General features: G+C 42.3%; 1 protein-coding gene across 1 annotated transcript in view; it reads left to right on the forward strand.

The window, feature by feature from the left end:
• The window catches only part of flt4 (fms related receptor tyrosine kinase 4), a 52230-nt gene that overhangs the window by 580 nt on the left and 39234 nt on the right, over nucleotides 1-12416 (forward strand). The window lies entirely within an intron of this gene.

Consider the following 12416-nt stretch of genomic DNA (forward strand, 5'->3'; position numbering starts at 1 on the left):
CCAGGTGGATATTAATTGTGCGCATTTGTGCGTAGGGGCTACTTCCCGTGTTATCAGCGTGTTATTAGCTGCAAAGTTTATGCGTAAAAACTTTAACCCACTTTTAATCAGTCCTTTTGACAAACACTAAGAGTGCACATCTTTTGGTAGGGTGTAAGACTCAACAAGTCTACATGCAGATAGGCACTAGGGGGAGGCATGTTGTTTTTGTGTTTGATGAAGATGTAGCTGTTAATTGATGGTGCCTTAATCTCAGGAGATACAAAAACACCAGAGGATTCAGCTGAGTTGACTTTTAGTGACTTTGCATCAGTTGTGTGTGTAGAGCTCACTGGGCTCCCATATGTCGGTGAGGGTCCAGATCTTTTTTCTGCAATCTTCTGTTTTTTTGTGGAAAGCAAAAAGCTCTGCCTGCACATGTCTTCCATTGTCACTTGTGTGTCTTAAAGTCAAACAAGTTCAGACAGGTTGTGTCTAAATAATCTAAAGCACGCTGGTCCTCTACGCACGGTTTAAATTACATGTATGAAACATCTACGGCTGAGAATGCTCGCAGCTTTACGTAAATGACTGAATGTGGATGTTTGAGTTGTTCAGTTACTGGTGAGCAGCTGTCTGTGAAGAACTTTTTGTGAGGGGCAGTCACCATATGGAGAGATTACTTCTCTCATTAACGTCATTGAGCTGTGCTGGTTGGGTCACATGAATCCACTGAGAACAAGAACCAAACCCGAGTTTTCATTCCCATCAAAAAAAAAAAGTGACCTTTGAATTTTTAAAGCTCTGTATAATGTTTTCCTCATCTTACGAGCCTACTCTGCAGGGTGTTCATCCATACAGAGGCCCTCTGCTCCTCAACTGGTACAGAAAGCATAAAAATGAAACAGAATGTTGAAGAACTAACCTGGAGGCATTTTTCAAGTCTCACAGTGGGAACTTACGGGATTGATTGACACTCTGAAGCGGAGAGGTGGGAGAAAGATGGCAGTTTGAAGCTCAGAATTGCTGCTTTTTGAAATCACTTCAGACTGGAATCAAGTCAAGTTATGTTATGCTCAGCTGCTTTATATAGGATGCAGACTTGCTGAGGGCTAAATATGGTCTTGAGGTGTTGGAGATGTGGAGTTAAAGAAAAGTGTTTCTTGTCTTTTTTTTCCCACTCGTGAAACAGCATCCAAGACAGAAACATCAGAGATCTTTGTCTGTGTCTGCCTCACTTATAAAATCTCTCATCAAATAAATTCAACAAAACAAAGTCTTGTGTTGAAAGATTATGCACGTCTTTGGCCTGAGGGTTTTTTTTTAACCTTCCTAACCCCACACTCCCCAGATTTCTTTCTTTCTCAAATGCATGACATTAAAAAGCCATTTCTGAGTTTGATGTAACTGTAACTAGATCACAGACTTGCCCTTATTATGATCAGAGGGAGAGATTAAAGGTGAGTCCATTGTAGACCCGCCAGCCCAGAAGTCATTGTCATAAGATGGGGAGGGCAGATAATCTACGCAGCAGCTGCATTTAAAAAAGCTCCTGTCCGAGTCATTTTGTCCCATCTTGCTGTCACGCTCTGCCTCTGGTTTGAATTACAGCAGTGCAAAGACATTCATCACAGAAATTCGGTCTTATTTAAGAAAGACATCACGGGGGAAACTTCTGCTGCTGTTTGACAGCGTTGGAATGAATAGCGAGTCACTGATTCCTTCATTCTCTCCTGATAATTTCCTTCATTTTGTTGCGCCGTAACTGGCTTTTTAAACCCTTTCCAGTCAAAATGAGCCACATATGAGAAAAAAGAGAGAAAACAAAAAAAGAAAACCTGAGCTCCTGAGCCAAATGATCTTTGGCTTGCTCTCTGTCTTGGGTGCAGTGTTGATATTGCTTTTAGCAGAGTGTTTTCTGTACGCATACCTCTGCTTGATCAGATCATCCCAGAAATCTGACTCTCAACTTTGGGTATTATTCTAGTTGTACCCTTATAGAGGTTGAGTTGTTTTAGCTAACAATACCCCCTCCTGGTTCTCAGTGCTGATCTCAGGATTCAACCTCAGGACTCTGCGGTCCACGGTGTCCGTTCTTGAATATCTTGTTCTGTCAGCTAGAGAGCCTCCTCTGAGAGGAATGCTGCTGCTGCAGTAAAGTCCAAATAAATAAGGAGTCCAGTGGCTCACTCATCGCTGGCATGGAGCAGTGAGGCCCCCTGGGCATTTGGGGCTCTGGTCACTCACTTTCTCATTATGCTACAGCGTAAATACCCCAAATACAGCTAGAACTGAGAGATAAGCTCTTTCAACACCAGGAATCTGAAGCAGAGGCCAAATATGTGTCCAAGTTGGTGTTAGACAGTTGATGGAAACCATCTGTGGTATTTTTGTTTTCAAATATCTGACCCCTGCATGTTTTCAATGCCCAGTTTCTAGTCATGCTAGTTGCATTGCTTTGCAGTATCCAGTGGCCACCATTCTGGTCCCGATGTAAACATCTAAATAACTATTTTAAAGAGAACCATTAACTTTTAGAGAGGCGCCACTTTTCTATTAAACTATTTTGTCTCTTTGTTGACATTTTTGAATTTCATTCGTTATCTTCTCTTGGATCAGCTGTCATAGCACAAAATCCCAAGAACTCTGGTGATACCCCGACATTTCTAATACCACCTTAAGAGTGACATTAGTGGTTTTGGAGGCAACATCTCACTAACAACCGATCACAACTGATCGGGATGCCATGAGATTTGATAAAGGCTCCCTCTCTCTGTGAAGATGAGCTTTAGTCACTTCAGCGATGCCCACATGCTTTTCATGTAAAAATATAGTATAGTAATGCCGCTGTGAGATAATACAATGACCAGCCTCACCACTCATTTTGAATGTTATTAGCCGAGCCAAGGGACGAGCCGAGGGACTTTTGAATTTTTCCCTTTTACTCTGTATGTGGTGCATGTCTTCTTTATTAATTGGACATTTGCACACATGGGGGCGACTATCGGGGGTGGCAAAAATAATTTTCTTAAGGGCCCACATGAAAACCTGGGCCAATAAGCTGAACTCAGTTTAGCTCAGTCTTAATGTTATCTTTTTACAAGTTTATTGGTGGAGCCCTCCACAATACCAGTTTCTCATGAAGCCCAGTTGGGAAAATGAATATCCCACTCCCACGTGGCTCATGAAGTAGTTTGATTGCTCTATCGCCTGTCCTCCAATGTGACAGAGGATTAATGGGGGATTTATACCTCTATTTTAAATTTACACCATAGGTGGGTCATAATCGTAGACCCCTCTGAAACCCTACAGCACTACTTACGCCACAACCTGATGTCCAGCTCAATGGAAGAGTAACTGAGGGAACTAAGGGAATCATAATCGCTGCCTTAACATACGGACTCACATGTTTCATCAAATTCCTGGAGGGAGATTGCAGAACGGAAATCAAAAATTGGAACGGACGTGAGGAAAATGACAAGGAAGTGGAAAAAAGTTGAGAGACAAATATGTTTGAAAAAAATAAAAATAAAAACAATTTTAAAACCCATCAAAAACCAAAACTAACCACAACAAAGAGCGGGGGCCCAGGAGGAACAAAACATCCCAGTATTTTATTTGTTTCTATTGTGGCTGGCATATAAAACACCGGAACACAATCACAAGGAAACTAACATATCACACACGCACAAGGATGAGTGCTGGCAACAGCATTGGCCATTTACGTAGGTTATGTCGTAGGCTGTCCAAAGATTCACTGCACAAGTCTAAATCAGCCGTGGGAAGGGCCTTGAAGGTGGGGGTGCTGAATTAGGCAAGCAGGTGACAGGGTACTAGAGTCTAAGGTATAAAATATATATTATTGTATTTGTCTTGTCACTTTCTAATATTACTCACCAGACTCTGCTGCACACAGCAGACAAGAATAAACAGCCAAAACTGAACCTATCCAAATATGGATAATATTTGACTTGGCCCAAAAGCCAGATTTACACAGACAGTCAAGAACAACAATTACTGCTTAATTATAATGTTAAACTGCTCAGCAGCAGCTCATAATAAGCCAAAAGTTGCCTTCATCTGGGTGCAGGTTATAAACCTCCAAATTTACACTCAGAAATTAATTTTACTCTTGAGGCACACTCCTGTTCAGAGTCTGAGCATATTTAGCTGGTTATGGGCAAAGCCTCTGAGTAAGTCAGAGTCTTGTTAGCAGGGGGCCAAAATTCACAAGGGTTTAGTGGACAGTTGGAATGTGTTCTGATAACAAGCAGACTAGTTTTTTAACTTGTTTCTTACGTTTTAAAAATGTCTGTGCTGCTATATCTCTATGGTGCGGCTAGCGTGTGTTGCTAACTTTTGGAACTATCGTGAGACTCCATGATCCGCCATTGCTGTAAAAAAGAGAAAGGCCCACTGGACCTTTTTCATGTTTGTGGTACGGACTCTTCCATTCAGTGGCTCTGGTCTGCCTTTTGCAACAGGGGGCGCCCTAGCACCCGCAGCACCCCTGCTGCCTATGGTCTTGGCTGTGAGTGTGTCTGGGCAAAATATTGAACCCCAAAATGCCCAAAAGTGTTTATCAGTGTGTATGTTTGAGAGATAAGCATGCTTCATATGTTGTATAAAGCACTATATGAATGTCTGTGAATGTGTAAATGTGGCATGGAGATGTTAATAATACTATAAAAACACTTAAATGTCAATCCATTTACGAGATGGGAAAAGACTTTGCCATTTCAACTTCCAAACTGCCAATACAGTTTTAGTTCAGTTAATTGGAGGCATAAAAAAAGGTCATTAACATATTAAAACGTATTTAAACAAACAAGAAACCCAAATACATACACAAATAGGCCCACACAGACAGACTAAGGAGCAGTCTACAGCATTCAGTCTGCAGCCTGTAGGCAAGGGACGAGATTTTTGGTACCAGAAGCTTTCTCTGGTTTTAAAGTACTTGTCATTTCTACATGTAGCTGTAATCGTCACATGTGCACGCAGCGACCGACAGATGGAACAGGAATATGAATCAGCCATCCGGTGTCCACCGTCCGGACATCCTGATACATTGGAAGCCCAAAAATATTGGCTGTTGCTCCCAGAGTCAGCTAGCTGATGGGTTAACAGATTGCCTTGATAAAAGGGAGGTTGTGACCCACTTGTTGTTCGTAGCTAAATAATTGCTACAAAGCCACAGGTGATGTCAAAACAGTTCAAATAGAAAATTAACTCAGTACTTTCATCATGTTGCACTCAGTTGGTGATGTATAAACTGACAGATAATTGTGTGTTAACAATGAAAAAAGAGAAAAATTAGCCTTTGTCTTGTTGTATGAATGGTTCCATTGACCCACCACAAGAAAATAATGGTTATTCTTGGTTATTCAGCCCTTATTGTAGCACCTTTTCAAAATCAATAGAGTTGTCGTATGAAAAAGAGAAGTTATACAAATGGCCATGAAGGGATTTTTCAGAACCATACCTCCATGGTCATTTCAGTGTCCCTGCTGTGCAAATGAAATGTTTCAGTGGGCTCTATTTTCTTTGCACTCTTTTAAAAAAAAATCTCTCCCACACTTTGAATAATTACAGTGCAGAGGAGGTTTCACCTATTGATTTTCCTCCTGTCTCTCATGTTCACCCAGGCCTGAGTTTCATGTTGTAGTCCATCACAAGGACAGCATTTTAGCGACGCTTTGATGGCTGAATACTTGAACTGTGAGTCTCTGAGTGTACAGAGCCACCCATGGAGGGTGAAGAGCTTATACAACTGCACGAGTGAGTGCTGTGTCACTGCCGTTGTTAATCGACATTAAAAAGAAAAACAATTGTGAGGAGTCGTGCACAATCTGTCGAGTCAGCTGGGTGTCATTCTACGGGGCGACAGGTTGATGATCAAATGAGAGAGTCCAGAATAATCAGGGGTTTTCAATTCACAGCTACAAATGTGTTGACTTCACAAATTGTCATGACACGCTAATGCAAAAGTAATTGCATGGGATCCAACAGCCATACGAGGCAGTGACATTTATTGTAAGTTATGTTGTGAGGCGCAGGAGGAAAATTCTTCCTTTGTGGCATCCGTGGCCTGATACCTCTAAAGGCAGAGACCGGCTCCTCGGACACAGTGCTTGTATCGCAGTTATATTACAGCACTCCAAAATGCCTCTGTTGCTTAGAAACAAACATAATTTGGAGCCCTCGTAATTCTAGCTAGAGTCGCCATCGCTATTACTTTCAAACTGCTGCTCAGGCTTGGGCAGCTGTGCGGGTTTAGGGTTGTGACTTGTCCGTGTAGCATATTATTGGTCACTCACAGTACTTGCTGTGCATTGGAGGTCACTTGAGGTTCATGGGAAAGGGTCTATTGGCAAAGCCTGAGGAAATTGCCAGCTTCCCTCCCTTTAGGCACTCAGCACCATAATTGCTGACCCAGTACTCCCTACTTTGCCCTTCTTTTCTCCGGCATCTTAAGCTGCCGCGGTGATTTAGTTTGCCGGGAGATCTGACACGACAGCAGCAGAGACTTGTTTATGGCCCGAGTCTGCACGAATCAGGTAACGAGCACAGTAATGAAGCTCCTTAACATTTGGCTTCTAAAGAGGCACAGCGTGATTTTTATGAGCATGCAAGCCATCACAGCAGGGCTGGATTGTGCTAATCTTTGGCACTAATGTTGGCATTCTTTTTTTTGTACAGCTAGTTGTAAAAGGAACATTTTAGATTCTTCCACACAAAATCATCATTGCCAGAAACACGGGCAGAGCATTTACCAGAATGTACTTGCTTCCCTTCTCAGTGGAGGAAGCAATATCTCAGTTATAAAAATGATGACAAGCCAAAAAAAAAAAAAAAAAAAAGAGTCACTGCTGCAAAGGAAGAGTTGAGCTGTCCGGTGTGCCTGTGTGGCAGGTACAGGAAGGTTTAGTCAGGGTCAGAGGTTTTAAACATAGGAAGCTGGCCCAGATGGCTTGCCGTGGCATCCTTATGTTTGCAGCCCTCCTCTGGCAGGATGTTGGAAAGGCCTTTTCTCCCCCAGCAGTGGAGAGGACAGGGATGTGGTGGATGTCATCCACCTATGTAGTAACAATGAAATCAAAGCCAGGCTGCCAGTCAGCCAGTCGCCTGGATTTGGCCCGGCCTTGTGTCCAGATGACAGAGGAAGCTGGGAGAGAGAGGGAGAGAGGGAAGCGTGTCAGAGCCCGTGGCTGACTGACTTCACATCCAAAGAGCAGGTCTGCTCCATGGCCTGCTTGGCCTCCCGTCCTTCGGCAGATATATGGTGCTATTTCAGAGCCCTCTAGCCTTGGACCTCAGCCAATAACACAGTAACAGTGTAGCTGCATCCTCAAGCTGCTCTTAATTTTAACCCTCGCCACCAAAAAAAGTTGAAACATTTTGTACATTCTTTTCATTCATGTGTGTTTCGCTTTCTTTTTTTTATTACTGTAAATGAATCTAAACTGAATTTCCATTGGAACTTTGCTCATGCACATTTTATATAACCACACAGCGACTCCGCACACACCTTACCATAATCATTATATCTGTGAAAGCCTTTATTTTTAAATTCCCTTGAGTCCCTCCTGTGCGCTAAAACTAAGAGTCTGACAAGTTATTTGTTTGCAAATGGTTCCTCTTTTCCTGTTCCTGTCATATGACTGATCAGAAACAAAACTACAGAGGGGAGAGGAAAACGCTGACGGCAAAATCATCTTTAGTGTCCATGAAAACGGGAAGCGGGAGACGCGTGAATATGATAAAGAAAACAGGAAATTTGCTCGCAGTGAAAAACACCGCTCTGCTTTTCACACGAGCGCCCTGTGTCGCTCCTGAGGAGAGAGAGCGAAAGAGAGGAGGGCTCGTCTTCACGCCTACTCGCCTTTAATGCCCACGAATCCCGCCTGCCTTGCATCCGCCTGCTTCTCAGAGAAGCTTTACATTTTTAACTGGCTTAAAGTGCCCTACGGCACTGAAGCTTTCTCTCTGTGTGTGATTTATCTAGTCAGCAGGTGTCCTTCACAGACTATAGGAAGCCCACATTCAGTATTGCGTAAATGTGACAAAAACTCCCAATGTGAGCCATGCAGAGAGGTCAGCAAATAAAATGTGAGTGCGCATATCAAGAGGCTTTTAAATGGGTTAAAAATCCAGTGTGTATGAATCACCGTAGTCCCACTAACTTCAGCAGTTCTGCAGTTCATCTTGCAAACGTAGTACATTTGGATTTGATGTTGCCCCTGGAACTCCGATTATGTGGAAATTCTTCTTGTTTACTGCATGAGAAAGAGAAACCACACTGATGTACTGCTTCTGTTGAGCTCCCAGCCATCAGTAGGGGAAACACAAATGGGAACAAGAGATTTGAAACACACATTTGTTTGATTTATGGATTTCTGCTGTGCGCACAGGTTTCCTCTTAATAAAAGGGAGTTTTTTCCCCCCGTTGTTGCTATAATCAAAGGAAGCCGTGCAGTAGGCTTCTCTCTGAAATATTGTGAGAGAGCTTGACCTTATTATGTCAAGTGCCCCCTGAAATGACATCTGTTGTGATTTGGCATAATGCAAATAAGATTACATTGAGCTGAATGATATGGGTGAAAATCAGGCAGGAAATGCGAGGGCAGGGAACAATTGGACCTGGCTGGCTCTAGCATGCTGTGCATTCAAGCATGCATATGATTTTGCTGTTCTAATGTAAACCAAGCCTAATAAGCTTTGCTGTGCATCTGCAAGTGTCCCAAATAAATTAAACTTTTCCAGCATTATTAAGATCATTTTTCTTTGTATACAAAGGAATAGCTGGAAATTACTGCAAAACACTGGGATGCAGACGTTTTATGGCCCGTTAGGCATTCTGAGTCTTTCGAATTAATAAAATGCTGTTTACAGATTTTATTTGACAGGAAACCAGTTGCACTTCTTTCTTCCCTGTCAACCAGTTAGGAGGCTGGCACATCAAAGCGAGGCCCGATGGCACTCGTGGAGTAAACAGACACAGTTGTCCTTGCAAGTGTTTGACTTCTGGCACAGAGCTCACATATATACATCTGGGACTTCCATCTTGTAGAAAATCAGAGGGGCCTGCTTTGGGAAGTCATCCGGCCGGTGTAACCATATCCCTTTATATGGCTGATGTCAAACATGGATGGAACTTTTTTTGCTTTTTAAATATTTTTTTGTGCCTATTATTTCTTCTCTTTTACAAATCTTTTAAACTAATCTAAGAATGGGTTTTCACAAAACAAGAGAGAAATTCTATTTTGTCAAGAGAAATGTCAGGTTTCTTTACAAGGACATGTTGAGTGAGCTGCTTCTCTGTTACAAAGCCATGTCAAATGACTGTCAGTGAAGAGTTTAAATCTTCTGCGACTCTTGAAGACAGAATTTAATTATTTTTGACAAGCCCTGGTGATCAGAGTGTCAGATACCGAGATGTCGGTGAGCCGAATCACAAGGTTTCTAAAGTCATCGAGTCGCTGTCACTTCAGCTGCTTCAGACATAAAGGAGACTCGGAATTAGCCTGTCTCTATGAGAGCATGTAAACACAACACTTAAGTGCCTGAAGTCATTTATAAATCTAATGTTATGTGTTTATATCATGTGTAATCATTAGATAACAGAATCCAGCATGAAATTACTGTGATATTTGTTGGTCGAGGCTAATCTCCCGAAGCTGCTGCTTATCTCTGCACCACCAGCTGGAATGCATGGGAAAGAGGGGAACCAGGCTCAAAATATTTTTCTGGCTCTCTGTCCGTGTTCACATTTGTAAGGTGCTTGTAAATTGGCCAATCACCACTCATTTTGCTGTTTCGGGCCAGGGAATCATTCCAAATAGGGTTTCGACATACAATCATCTGCAAAAATGATTTATACCAATGATTTGGCACGATCCAATACATTTTCCAGCAAACCTACTAAAGTGTACATTGCTGTTAACCATTCTCTATATGTCTGTATTTAATTTTGTGTGCCTGTGTGGGCGGCTGTGGTTTGGGAGGGAGTGCACATTGTTCATTAATTGGAAGGTCAGCGGTTCAATCTCCAGTTTCTGTAGCAGTTAGAAAAAAGTGTTAACATGTGTGTTATTGTGTTTTACATTTAAAATATACACGCACTGGCCACTTCATCAGTTACGATGTGTTAGTGCTGGTTGGTCCCGAGTGTTCCCTGAATTCAAGAAGGTGCTGGAAACATTCCTCAGAGATTTTTGAAAGCATCACACAGTCGCTGCAGATTTGTCAGCTGCACATCCATGAAGTGACTCTTCTGCTCCAACACGTCCCAAAGGTGGTCTGTTGGATTGAGATCTGGTGACTGTGGAGGCCACTCGAGTACACTGAACTAACTGTCAGGGCAGGTTGGATCCACGCTTTCATGTTGTTTATTCCAAATTCTGACCCCAAATCAGACCAGGCAATGTTTTTCAAATCTTCTACTGTCTAATTTTGGTGAGCCTGTGTAGTCTCAGCTGTTTACTTTTAGTTGACAGGAGTGGGCGCATGGTGTGGTCTTCTAGCCCATCTGCTTTAAGGTACAATGTGCTGTGCATTCAGAGATGCTCTTCTGCATACTTTGGCTATAATGAGTTCCTGTTGCCATCCTATCAGCTTGAAGCAGTCTGGTAATTCTCCTTTGACCTCTGATATCAACAAAGAATTTTTGCAGAGAAAACTGCCTCTCCCTCTCTCTGTATTTTCTTTTTTTCAGACTCCGTAAACCCTTAAGATGGTTGCTGGGAAAATCCCAGTAGATCAGTAGTTTCTTAAATACTCAGACCAGCCCCACATCTCACTTAAATGACATTTCTTCTCCATTCTGATGCTCAGTTTGAAGTTAATCAGGTCGTCTAGACCATGTCTTCATGCATAAATGTATTTCGTTGCTGCCAACTGATTGGCTAATTTGATAATTGCATTAACGAGCAGCTGAACTTGTGTACAAGTTGTTGGACTTCATGAAGTTCCAGGTGTTCGTCAGCTAATGTGACTTCATGTTAAATTTGGAGATGAGGTAGCTGATCTGTAACCCGAACACCACATTTGCCCGACCTTTTTTTTGTCAGTTACACTGACATTATCAAGCAATGCAATGTGCCCTGTATTAGTTGCTGTATTACAATGCAATGACACAGGACATAAAAGACTGTGTGTCTCACACAAATGATGAGAAATCAGTGGCAGCAAAATGCATTATACATAAGCCATGACTTAAAAAAGAAGTGGCCAGAAATGCAAACTAATTTAAACTGTCACTCAAGCGCTAAAACCAGTTAAATAAAAGCAAATTAAAGACAAACTAGACATAACTGAGACACTCATTTTTCTTTTGGAAGCTTGAAGCCTTGTGTACTGAAGGATAACACAGTCACCTTAAACCAGAGTTCACAACTGCAGCTCAGATTACTCACTGTCCACCCACCGACTGTCCTCCAGCTGAAGCTCTTGTTCAGGAACATAGCCATTGCAATACACGGTGACCATTAACCTTTCTGTTCTTCACAGTTTAAGGCATACCCAGATAAATGAGTGATTGTCATTGCAGTCTGCCATGAAAAGCAGCATGTAAGCTCAAACCAGGAAAAAGTGTTTATTATCATGACAAGACACGGTATCAGCCCCAAACTTTCAGGATCCGATGTGTTTACTTTGGCATTCGCCTCGTGTGTTTTTAATTGTATTTGACAGAGTGCAAGCAAACACTAATGGGATTATATATATGTGCTGAAACGCTTTGTGCAGCTGATGGAGTGACAGGTCTCCATATCTGGGGTTTTGCGGTTTGGAAAGGGAGCGTATACATTTTGAAGCACATCCATATGGAAGATATTGACATCTGGCACAAAAATTTGCCATCGCTGTTAAACACGGGGTGAAAGAAACAGCAGCCTCTGCACTAACATGGATGAGAGTCACCTACAGTATATACTCCCTTCCACCACTCATCAATCAGCAGAGAGGTCGGCGGTGCTTCGATCTGCAGTCATGCGAAACCCAGCACAAAATAAGTTCCGACTCCTTCAGCAGATGTGAGATAGCCACTTAGGATGACGAGTGATACACAAGAAATCCAAATTATCGAGTTGGTGCACGTTATTTTCAGACTGCCGCTTCAGATAGAGCGCAGAGGTGCTGAGCTCAGCGTACATCGGCTTATATGACATTAATTCTGTCAGTTTGAATGATCTGTGATTTCTGGGAGCTTTTAGCTCGACTCCGTGTGGGTGTGATGCTGCTTTTCCCTTTCCTGTGACACACATCTACTGCACGCTATAGCTTTTTTTTTTTTTTTTTTTTAAATCCACAGCTGAGGTGTTCACTGTAATGGTAAATGTTTGTGTTGTAGCCTCCCCTCCTTCAACAACCTACACCTCCAACAGCTTGGCATTTTATCTCTCAGGCATGCCAGTCATTAATGACATTTCAAAAGT

This window comes from Perissodus microlepis, chromosome 2 (assembly GCF_051167445.1).
Source record: "Perissodus microlepis isolate ML-2025 ecotype Zambia chromosome 2, ASM5116744v1, whole genome shotgun sequence".
NCBI lineage: Eukaryota > Metazoa > Chordata > Actinopteri > Cichliformes > Cichlidae > Perissodus > Perissodus microlepis.